The sequence below is a fragment of the Triticum aestivum genome, chromosome 3B, assembly GCF_018294505.1.
Source record: "Triticum aestivum cultivar Chinese Spring chromosome 3B, IWGSC CS RefSeq v2.1, whole genome shotgun sequence".
Lineage (NCBI taxonomy): Eukaryota > Viridiplantae > Streptophyta > Magnoliopsida > Poales > Poaceae > Triticum > Triticum aestivum.
In genome coordinates, this window is record NC_057801.1 from 754,483,310 (window position 1) to 754,492,953 (window position 9,644).

General features: G+C 44.7%; 1 pseudogene; it reads left to right on the forward strand.

The window, feature by feature from the left end:
- The first annotated feature begins 360 nt into the window (after positions 1 to 360).
- LOC123067828 (uncharacterized) lies at positions 361 to 6,770 on the forward strand (annotated as a pseudogene).
- Positions 6,771 to 9,644: the final 2,874 nt, after the last annotated feature.

Genomic DNA, 9,644 nt, shown 5'->3' on the forward strand with positions numbered 1-9,644 from the left:
CAGGATAACTACGGGACAGGCGGGCTGTGGTGGTGAAGCGGTTGTACAACAACAGCTGCTGGCACGTGCAGCAGTTCATGAACTAGGCGACGATCCTGTCGTAGCTGCACCATCTGAACCTCGTCATCTTCTACGGATCCTGTCGCAGCTGCACCACCTGAATCTCATCATCTTCTACGGCTGCACGTCCAGCCGCATCCGTGAGCTGCTGCTGGTGTACGAGTAGATGCCCTACTACACCATGGTCGACCAGTTGCATTGCACGGCCACCTTGCGGCAGTGCTGCCGCTGCTGTGGTCACTCCGCTTCAATGTCATCATCGAGGAAGCTGCAACGCCTCTCCACCCCATCGAGCCTCCCATGGTGTACGGTGACGAGAAGACTACCAACATTCTCCTCAATGCCGAATTCCAAGTCAAGGTGGCCGACTTTGGCCTCTCCCGGCTCTTCCCGCTTGACGGCGCCACAGGGCATGCCAGGGTTCGTGGACCGGGGTACGCCCCCCCCCCCCCCCCCCCCCCCCCCCATCCCCACTCCTTAGCTTAGGGCAAGGAGTGAGAAGTTGCGCATGTATGTGTGCCTCTGTAGAAGTCTTAGGTAGACACAGGCAAAATGAAACACTAGAATAGAACGTCGTGACAATGCCATAAGTAAGAAATGTAATTTAGTATGTGGCCAAAGAATGTAACTCCATGGAAGGTTGGATTTTGGAATAATTATCCTAGATAGATGTTGTAATGGGAGAAATACCGGCCCAGTAAACACCAATTTAGCATTAGCCATGCATGCATTTGAATATAATTCTTGTTGCTCTCTTGTACTGTTTTGTGTTTTCAGCTAACATGTGAAAACAATGTATTATTTAATAAATAGGTTCCAATATATTCTGAATCTTAATTTTGAAAATGTTGTGTTTCAAATTTTGCTTCACTTCTTTCTCGGTTAGTGTGCTTTATATCTTTGATCTTATATTTCCTTTTTTGTTTCACATTTTCACACTATCTTGTGTAGCTTGTATCCGATAGCCGTCAGGGAAGGTAATACGTCCTTTTGTCAGATATTGGACGAACTAATTCCATGTTGTTTTTCAGTGTGTGCATCGGCGGTAATGTTGTATGCAGTCAGATATTTTACGGTGGCAGGAGGAAGATCCTGGATGAGTTGAACCCTTAGCATGCAATAGATATTGGAAATTTGGAATGCATGCAAGTCATATCAGCTCATGTATTGGGAACATATACAAGGTTTCTGTACGGAAGTATTCAGAATTTACATTGTATCCTTGAAGTTATTGGTCTATCTATCCTCAATTTATCTATATTTCATTTTGCAAAACCAAAAGTAGAGCCAAACATTGTACGAGCTTCCAGAATTGGAACATCATAAATTCCAAAACCAAATTCATGTTCTGAAATAGAATTTTAGGAATGCTAGAGCATGCAAGTTATGTGTTATTAACAGAAGGTTGATTGGTCTAGTAAATTTGCAAATGAAAAATAAGACATGGAGGTGTCCGCATATTTGTGGACAAACTTGCTCTGAAGAAATATTTCTTTATTATTTTTCAACGTGGAGTGGGGAATCCCTTGCTAACCTCTTTTTTCACACTCATTTTATGTTGCTAATTTTTCAGTTAGTGTACATGGTAGAACATGTTGGATTTTGAGGAATGATGCATCCACGATCAAGTTTATTCTATAGACTTGCTTAAGTTAAAACAAATATTCCAAGGCGATGGAAGGGTGAGATGACAGATTTGTTAAGCGGCGGCAAGGCTACAACAAGGGCAGATGAAATTGAATGAATGTGCATGTGAATAGGGTGAAAGTTATCGCTTGAAGGAGATATGGTTCTTAAAGAGACACGATGAGTGTGGTAGAGAATCAATGTAGTTGTTATATGGATGGACTCAACATGTTGTCTTGTTTGACACACTTTTTGGAAGAACAGAAATTTCTATTAATATTTTTTTCCTCTTCCGTGGCAACGCACGGGTACTCAGCTAGTACTTGGTAAAGGGTGAAAGACTTGGCCTTTTGCCTAGTGTTTTGTTCCACTCTTGCCGCCCTAGTTTCCGTCATACCGGTGTTATGTTCCCGGATTTTGCGTTCCTTACGCGGTCGGGTGATTTATGGGACCCCCTTGACAGTTCGCTTTGAATAAAACTCCTCCAGCAAGGCCCAACCTTGGTTTTACCATTTGCCTCACCACCACCTATACCCTTCCCTTGGGTCGGCCAACCCAAGGGTCATCTTTATTTTAGCCCCCCCCCCCCCCCCGGGCCAGTGCTTGTCTAAGTGTTGGTCCGAACCGAGTAGACTGCGGGGCCACCTCGGGGAAATTCGAGGTCTGGTTTTACTCGTAGAATGTCTCATCCGGTGTTGTCCTGAGAACGAGATATGTGCAGCTCCTATCGGGATTGTCGGCGCATCGGGCAGCTTTGCTGGTCTTGTTTTACCATTGTCGAAATGTCTTGTAAACCGGGATTCCGAGTCTGATCGGGTCTTCCAGGGAGAAGGTATATCCTTCGTTGATCGCGAGAGCTTATCATGGGCTAAGTTGGGACACCCCTGCAGGGTATAATCTTTCGAAAGCCGTGCCTGCGGTTATAGGCAGATGGGAATTTGTTAATATCCGGTTGTAGATAACTTGACACCAAATCCAAATTAAAACGCATCAACCGTGTGTGTAGCCGTGATGGTCTCTTTTCGGCGGAGTCCGGGAAGTGAACACGGTTTCTGTGTTATGTTTAACGTAAGTAGGAGTTCAGGATCACTTCTTGATCATTGCTAGCTTCACGACCATTCTGCTTGCTCCCTTCTCGCTCTTATTTGCGTATGTTAGCCACCATATATGCTTAGTCGCTGCTGCAGCCTCACCACTTTACCCCTTCCTTTCCCTTTAAGCTTTGCTAGTCTTGTTACCCATGGTAATGGGATTGCTGAGTCCTCGTGGCTCACAGATTACTACAACAACAGTTGCAGGTACAGGTTATGCGATGATCATGACGCGAGAGCGATGCTTGCTTGCGTTGAGTTCTTCTTCTGCTTCTTAGATCAAGGGATAGGTTCCAGGTCAGCAGCCTAGGCTACCAGGGTGGATGTCGTTTGAGTTTCTGTTTGTATTTCATCCGTAGTCGGATGATGCTCTTATGTATTGTGATGTTGTATTCGAGTGGCATTGTATGCCTTATGTATGTATCCTCATATATTATGTAATGTTGATGTAATGATATCCACCTTGCAAAAGCGTTTCAATATGCGGGTCTATCCTTGGTGGGACCTTCGAGTTCCTTTTGGATAGGGTAGCATATTGGGCGTGACAGCTTTTCCCTAGTAGTGAAAGAAAGGCAAGCATTTCAAAGATGAGGCAGATCACCGGAAGAAGCCCGCCATGTGTACCGGTGATCACGTACTTGCTATGGTTAATTATTTAAATGTAATCTTCGGAAAGGATCCCGACGGACTATCTGTTCAGAATGACGCTGAGGGACGCGCACCCATTTGGAAGAAGAAATCTATATTTTTGGACCTACCCTACTGGAAAGACCTAGAGGCCCGCTCTCCAATCGACGTGATGCACGTGACAAAGAACCTTTGCATGAACCTGCTAGGCTTCTTGGGCATGTATGGGAAGACAAAAGATACACCGAAGGCACAGGAGGATCTGCAACGTTTGCACGAAAAAGATGGCATGCCTCCAAAGCAGTATGAAGGTCCTGCCAGCTATGCTCTTACCAAAGAAGAGAAGGAAATCTTCTTTGAATGCCTTCTCAGTATGAAGGCTGGCTACTCGTCGAATATAAAGGGAATAATAAATATGGCAGAGAAAAAGTTCCAGAACCTAAGGTCTCATGACTGCCACGTGATTATAACGCAACTGCTTCCGGTTGCATTGAGGGGGCTTCTACCGAAAAATGTTCGATTAGCCATTGTGAAGCTATGTTCATTCCTCAATGCAATCTCTCAGAAGGTGATCAATCGAGAAATCCTACCAAGGTTAAGGAGTGATATAGTGCAATGTCTTGTCAGTTTCGAGCTAGTGTTCCCACCATCCTTCTTCAATATCATGACGCATGTCTTAGTTCATCTAGTCGATGAGATTGTCGTTCTAGGCCCTGTATTTCTACACAATATGTTCCCCTTTGAGAGGTTCATGGGAGTCCTAAAGAAATATGTCCATAACCGCGCTAGGCCAGAAGGAAGCATCTCCATGGGCCATCGAACAGATGATGTCATTGGGTTTTGTGTTGACTTCATTCCTGACCTTAAGAAGATAGGTCTCCCTCAATCGCGGTATGAGGGAAGACTGGGTGGAAAAGGCACGCTAGGAGGGGACTCAATAATATGTAGGGACGGGCATTCTTGGTCTCAAGCACACTATACGGTTCTATAGAATTCTACCTTGGTGACCCCGTATGTCTACGCTCCAAACACCGGTCCGGTGTGATGACTGGATTACATGTGAACACATCAGAAGTTTTGACAGTTGTTTCCAAACATGTCTCACGGGTGACAACACTGTTTCTGATGATTTGTACTCATTGGCGAGGGAACCTTCTTCGACTGTAATGACTTACAAAGGGTGCGAGATAAATGGGAATACATTTTACGCGATCGCCCAAGATTAAAAGAGCACCAACCAAAACAGTGGTGTCCGCTTCGATGCAGCAACCAAGATGCGAAAAGACACATATTATCGTTACATAGTGGACATATGGGAACTTGATTATGGACATGATATTAAGGTCCCTTTGTTTAAGTGCAAATGGGTCAAACTGTCAGGAGGCGGGGTACAGGTAGACCCATAGTACGGAATGACAACAGTGGATCTGAACAATCTGCGGTACACAGACGAACCATTCGTCCTAGCTAATGACGTGGCACTAGTTTTCTATGTGAAGGACATGTCTACCAAACCAAGAAACAGAAAAGATAAGGAAGCGGATACATCATACGATGAGCCAAAGCGCCACATAGTTCTTTCAGGAAAAAGAGACATCGTGGGATTGGACGGCAAGACAGATATGTCTGAAGATTATGAAAAGTTTCATGAAATTCCTCCCTTCAAAGTCAAGGCTGACCCAAGCACCCTGTTAAACGATGAAGATTATCTATGGTTACGGCGCAATAAGCAAAGGACACAAGCGAAGAAAAAGTGAAGACTTTCTATCCACAACTATTATGATGATGCCTTTGATCTAAAATATCACTGTAATTACATGTGAACAAATAAAATCCCTTTGTAACAGATGAGTTTTCATCCGAAACCCTGATACTTCCAAAGAGATTGTCTCTTTAACACATGCTATGTGGGTGAAATGATGATATCATGCAACCTTTCAACCTTTCCAGAGTTCATTTGTAGTGATTTTAAATTTAAGGGTCATTTAGCTGAAAGAATTAACTAATAGCAAAAAGAATGAACTCACAGCAAAAAGAATGAACTAAAAATAATCAATTAAAATATTCTATTATGATCAACTAAAACAAAACTATAATATCCTTCAATAGCAAAAAGAATCAACTAAAAAGCTTTTATAAAATTCCAATAGCAAAAGGAATCAACTCGAAAAACTTTTATAAACCTCTAGTATTATTAAAACTAAAATTATATAAAATTTATGCAACCAAAATTATTAAAGTATTTTCTGTTCAAAACATTAAAGCAGAACGAATTTTCATAAAGAATTTTTTTTGTTAGAAAGTTTAATTGCAAAAAGAATTATCATAAAGAAGTTTTTGTTAGAAACTAAAATAACAAAATTGATTTCTGAATATAATGATAAAACATAGTAATATTAAACTACAGGAAAAAGAATCACTCAAAAATCTATCTTTATACTAAAGTTATTCAAAAACTAGTGATTCACACGAATTAAAAAAAAATTCAAATTTAAACTATTCAAATTAGAACAAATGGCACTAACAGAAAGTTTATAATTTTTATTACCTAAAAGCAAAAACAATAAAAAATAAAGAAAAACAAAATAAAAATAAATAATGCAAAAAACAAAACAAAAAAGTAGAAAAATTTTAGTACAATCATTTGTGAACACGCTTTCGTAAGTGTACTTGTCAACTGTTGTACTACAGCTTCAAGTCTGACAATTATAGCTTTATTTATCGGAGTGACGGTACAATAATTTGCTTCATTAGCATGGTGAGAATTGTTTTCTCCGGCGCAGGTGGTCTCAGATAGCGCTGCACCTGCCGGGCCGGATCGACAACAATGTGTAGAACTACTGCAACTCTTTCCTGAAGAAGCGCGTCGAGGGCGCGCCGTCACCAGCCAAGTCCGCCGGCTCGGACGCGCCCCGGAGCCCGACGCCCAGCGATGGTGGGCGCGAACGCAGCGTCGTTAACCAGCCGTCCATCTCCGGCTCGTCAGGGCCGCTGGAGTCGTCGTCGACGGCCGACGACTCAAGCAGCCTCACAGTCCCTGGTGCTGCCGCCTCGATCGGGCCGCACGCGCCCGTGCTCCCCGAGGTCATGTTCGCAGACTGGCTTGACAAGGACATGGACATGGACTACGGCACCAACCTTATGGCACCGAGCGCGCTGGAGGCGGCCTTCGACGGCAGCCCGGCGCAGCAGGGCATGAGCCACCAGGGGTCCGTGCAGGTGGAGGGCTTGTGCGGCGCCGTGGACACGTTGCACGGAGTCGGCAACGGCGTAGTCTGTTGGGAGTTCGACGAGGGTCTGATCCACCTACAGGGAGGAGGATTTTGCGACCTGCTCCCCGTGAGTGAGTTCCTCGGGATCAACTAGACGACTCTTCTTAAAAATATAGAAATGCATCAAGGTCTTTGGGCGATTCCTCTCGAACATGGCAATGGTGCGCTGCCTCTCAATCGCGGGACCAGCCAGTCATTGTTGGTCACTGGCAAGTTCTCAAGGCCACGATTCAGTCTGGCCAGCGCCCTGGAGAAGTCGTTGAACTCGTTGTTTCCAGAAGACCCACATGTCCACGATCTCAACCTTAACAGCTGAGGTGGGCATGTCTGGTGAACTCATGGCATCCGTGAACGCCGGTGAAGCAGTTTTCGGTGCATTTAGAGAACCTGGGTGGCTCTTTTTCCAAAACAGCCATGACATTTGTTAAATTTTAAATGTAAAAAATTCATCCAAGCTGCACCGTAGGATCGAGATTGCGTCGCAGTCGGTGCAACCGTGCAACTAGGGCGTTCGCTAGCAGTTTCTCCCTGACGAACGTTCGCCCTTTACTATTTCCATAAAAAAACTGACATGCCTCATGCCCACACCGAAGGGCGCACAACGTGATGGAGAGGAGGCGGAGGAACAAATTTCAAAGCAAAAAATCGCTATCATCGTTACGCTAACAAATTCTACAAACGCTAAGTCGCTAACCTCATGGGCCAAAATGACCAGCATGAAAATATGCCAACGTGTCAAGATGAGGAAGCTCAAGGAAATTTTATTTACCAGAGAAGGCGCCTCCACAAAACCTAACCAAAAGTCTCAAAACGAGGAAAACTACAACTCCATCTGGTAGAGTGTGGCCTCCCTGCGCTCCCACTCCAGCGGGGTCAGGGTGGGGTGCGGCGACCGATCGCAGGAAGAGGGGTGGCAGCGCGGAGCATCCAGAAAATCGTCCCTCTAGGGTTCGAAGGGGAGAGAATGGTTCGTGTATTGCACAAAAATGGTTTTGACCATGGTTGACCATTGCAATGGATGAAACCGAAATGATAATGAAAACTAAAGGTGGTGTAAAGTAATTAGGAATAAAAGGTACTTATGAGTTATAACAATAATTTAGGGGCAAATCTACACTTTGCTTTTTATTTTACTATATGTGTCCGAGAGAGATATCCAATAGTTTTGGCCATGCGTCATTTTGACGCAGGTGTTATGGGCTCTGAATCGGCATGTTTCTTTTATATTCTACCATCATGCCATTGACAAAAATAGTTGAGAAGATGTTTTTTGGTCAGAAGTTAAAGAGAGTGCTGCTCCTCACCTGTGTTGACGCAGATGGTATGGGCTCTGGACTGTCATGAAAAACGGAAAGGAATAAGTAAAAAGGATGCACACGCAGCTTATCCCACATGGTCACTTTTTCTATGCCGAGAGGTACGTAGGGCAACTCGAACTAGATATACATCCCGTTATACATTCACGCGTGCGTAGTGCATGGCGTTCGGACGACCAGAAACACGACGAGTAAAACCGAACACACACGTTCGTTCAGCGTTCCCTGGTCTACCCATCATGCGACTGTCAGCGTGAGCAAACACCCGTGGAAATTTGCAGCATCTAGCCTGTGTGCTAGATGCCCGAATGTTTGTTCCTTTTTCCCAGTCATGGGCGCGTGCGGTTTTTGGGGTCATGCCCGTTTTCATTCAACATGCACTACGCCGAGCAGGTGAGGCCCTGTACTTGTGTGGCGGCTAAATTTCGTGTTTTAACCCTTTTTCGATACCTATTCGAGATCTGACCCTTTTGCCACCGCCAGGATCCATGGCGGTAGGGTATAACTGCCTACCGTCAGGATTTATGGCGGTAGGGTATAACTGCCTACCGTCCTTGGCGGTTCGATTGCATATGCCCTACCGTAAAATTTTGCTAAGTATTGAACACAGTGCATGCTCGTGCCTATCGTCGAGCATCTTAGCGGTAGGGTTGTACATTCTACCGTCATTCTGTTTGGTGGTAGCGATGTTTCCTACCGTCAAGGTCCCTAGCGGTAGGCTGTTACACCCTATCGCCATGGCCCCTGACGGTAGCAAAAGGGTCAGATCTCGAATTTTTTTAAACTAGGGTCAGATATCGAACAGATATCAGAAAAGGGTCAACACACGAAATTTTGCCGCGTGCGACTGCATTCACATTAAAAGGCGCCCAATGCGCTGCTCGTGCCCATAACGGTTGGGTTTCCCGCCGCAGTTGCCTGCGTGCGTGCATCAGACCGGATTATCGATCGGCGCCCCATGTTGTTTCTAGGGCCGCAACCAGTCATGCCTGATGGAGGCGGCAGCTCAAGCAGTCTCGGCGGAAGTAGCCAGTAGCGTCGGATAGATATATGAAAACTTGTTGTTCGAACAATCTCTCGAAGAAGGATAGGTCGATCAATTCTCTCTGTATATGTTCATGATGATCTTCTGTACTTAATGCACTAGTAGAAAAACACCTAATAGTCCCGGTTCGTAAGGGGCTTTAGTCCCGGTTCATGAACTTGGACTAATGGGTCGTTACTAATACCTGCGCCCATTAGTCCCAGTTCAAACACGAACCGGGACCAATGTGCCTCCACGTGGCCATGTGCGCCGAGCCCAGTCAGGGGGCCTTTGGTCCCGGTTGGTGGCACCAACCGGGACCAAAAGTCCATGTTTTTTTAGAAAAGTGGCTGCTCTAGGGGTTTTGGGGGTTATTTTTAGGTTGTTATTAGCTAGCTAATAGAGAGAAGTGTCCTCTCTTATATCTTCGTCCTCGGTTTACCAACACTGCTGCTATATATATTCATTTCACCAGCTGATATAATAACTCATGCATGTTCGCATCATACATCATCATATATAATAACAAGTCCTACTAATCATGCATCATCATAAAACTTCTACTCGTTATTAATAATAAGTCATACGATCATCATCCTCATAGTCCTCGAACCCAACCCTACATAAT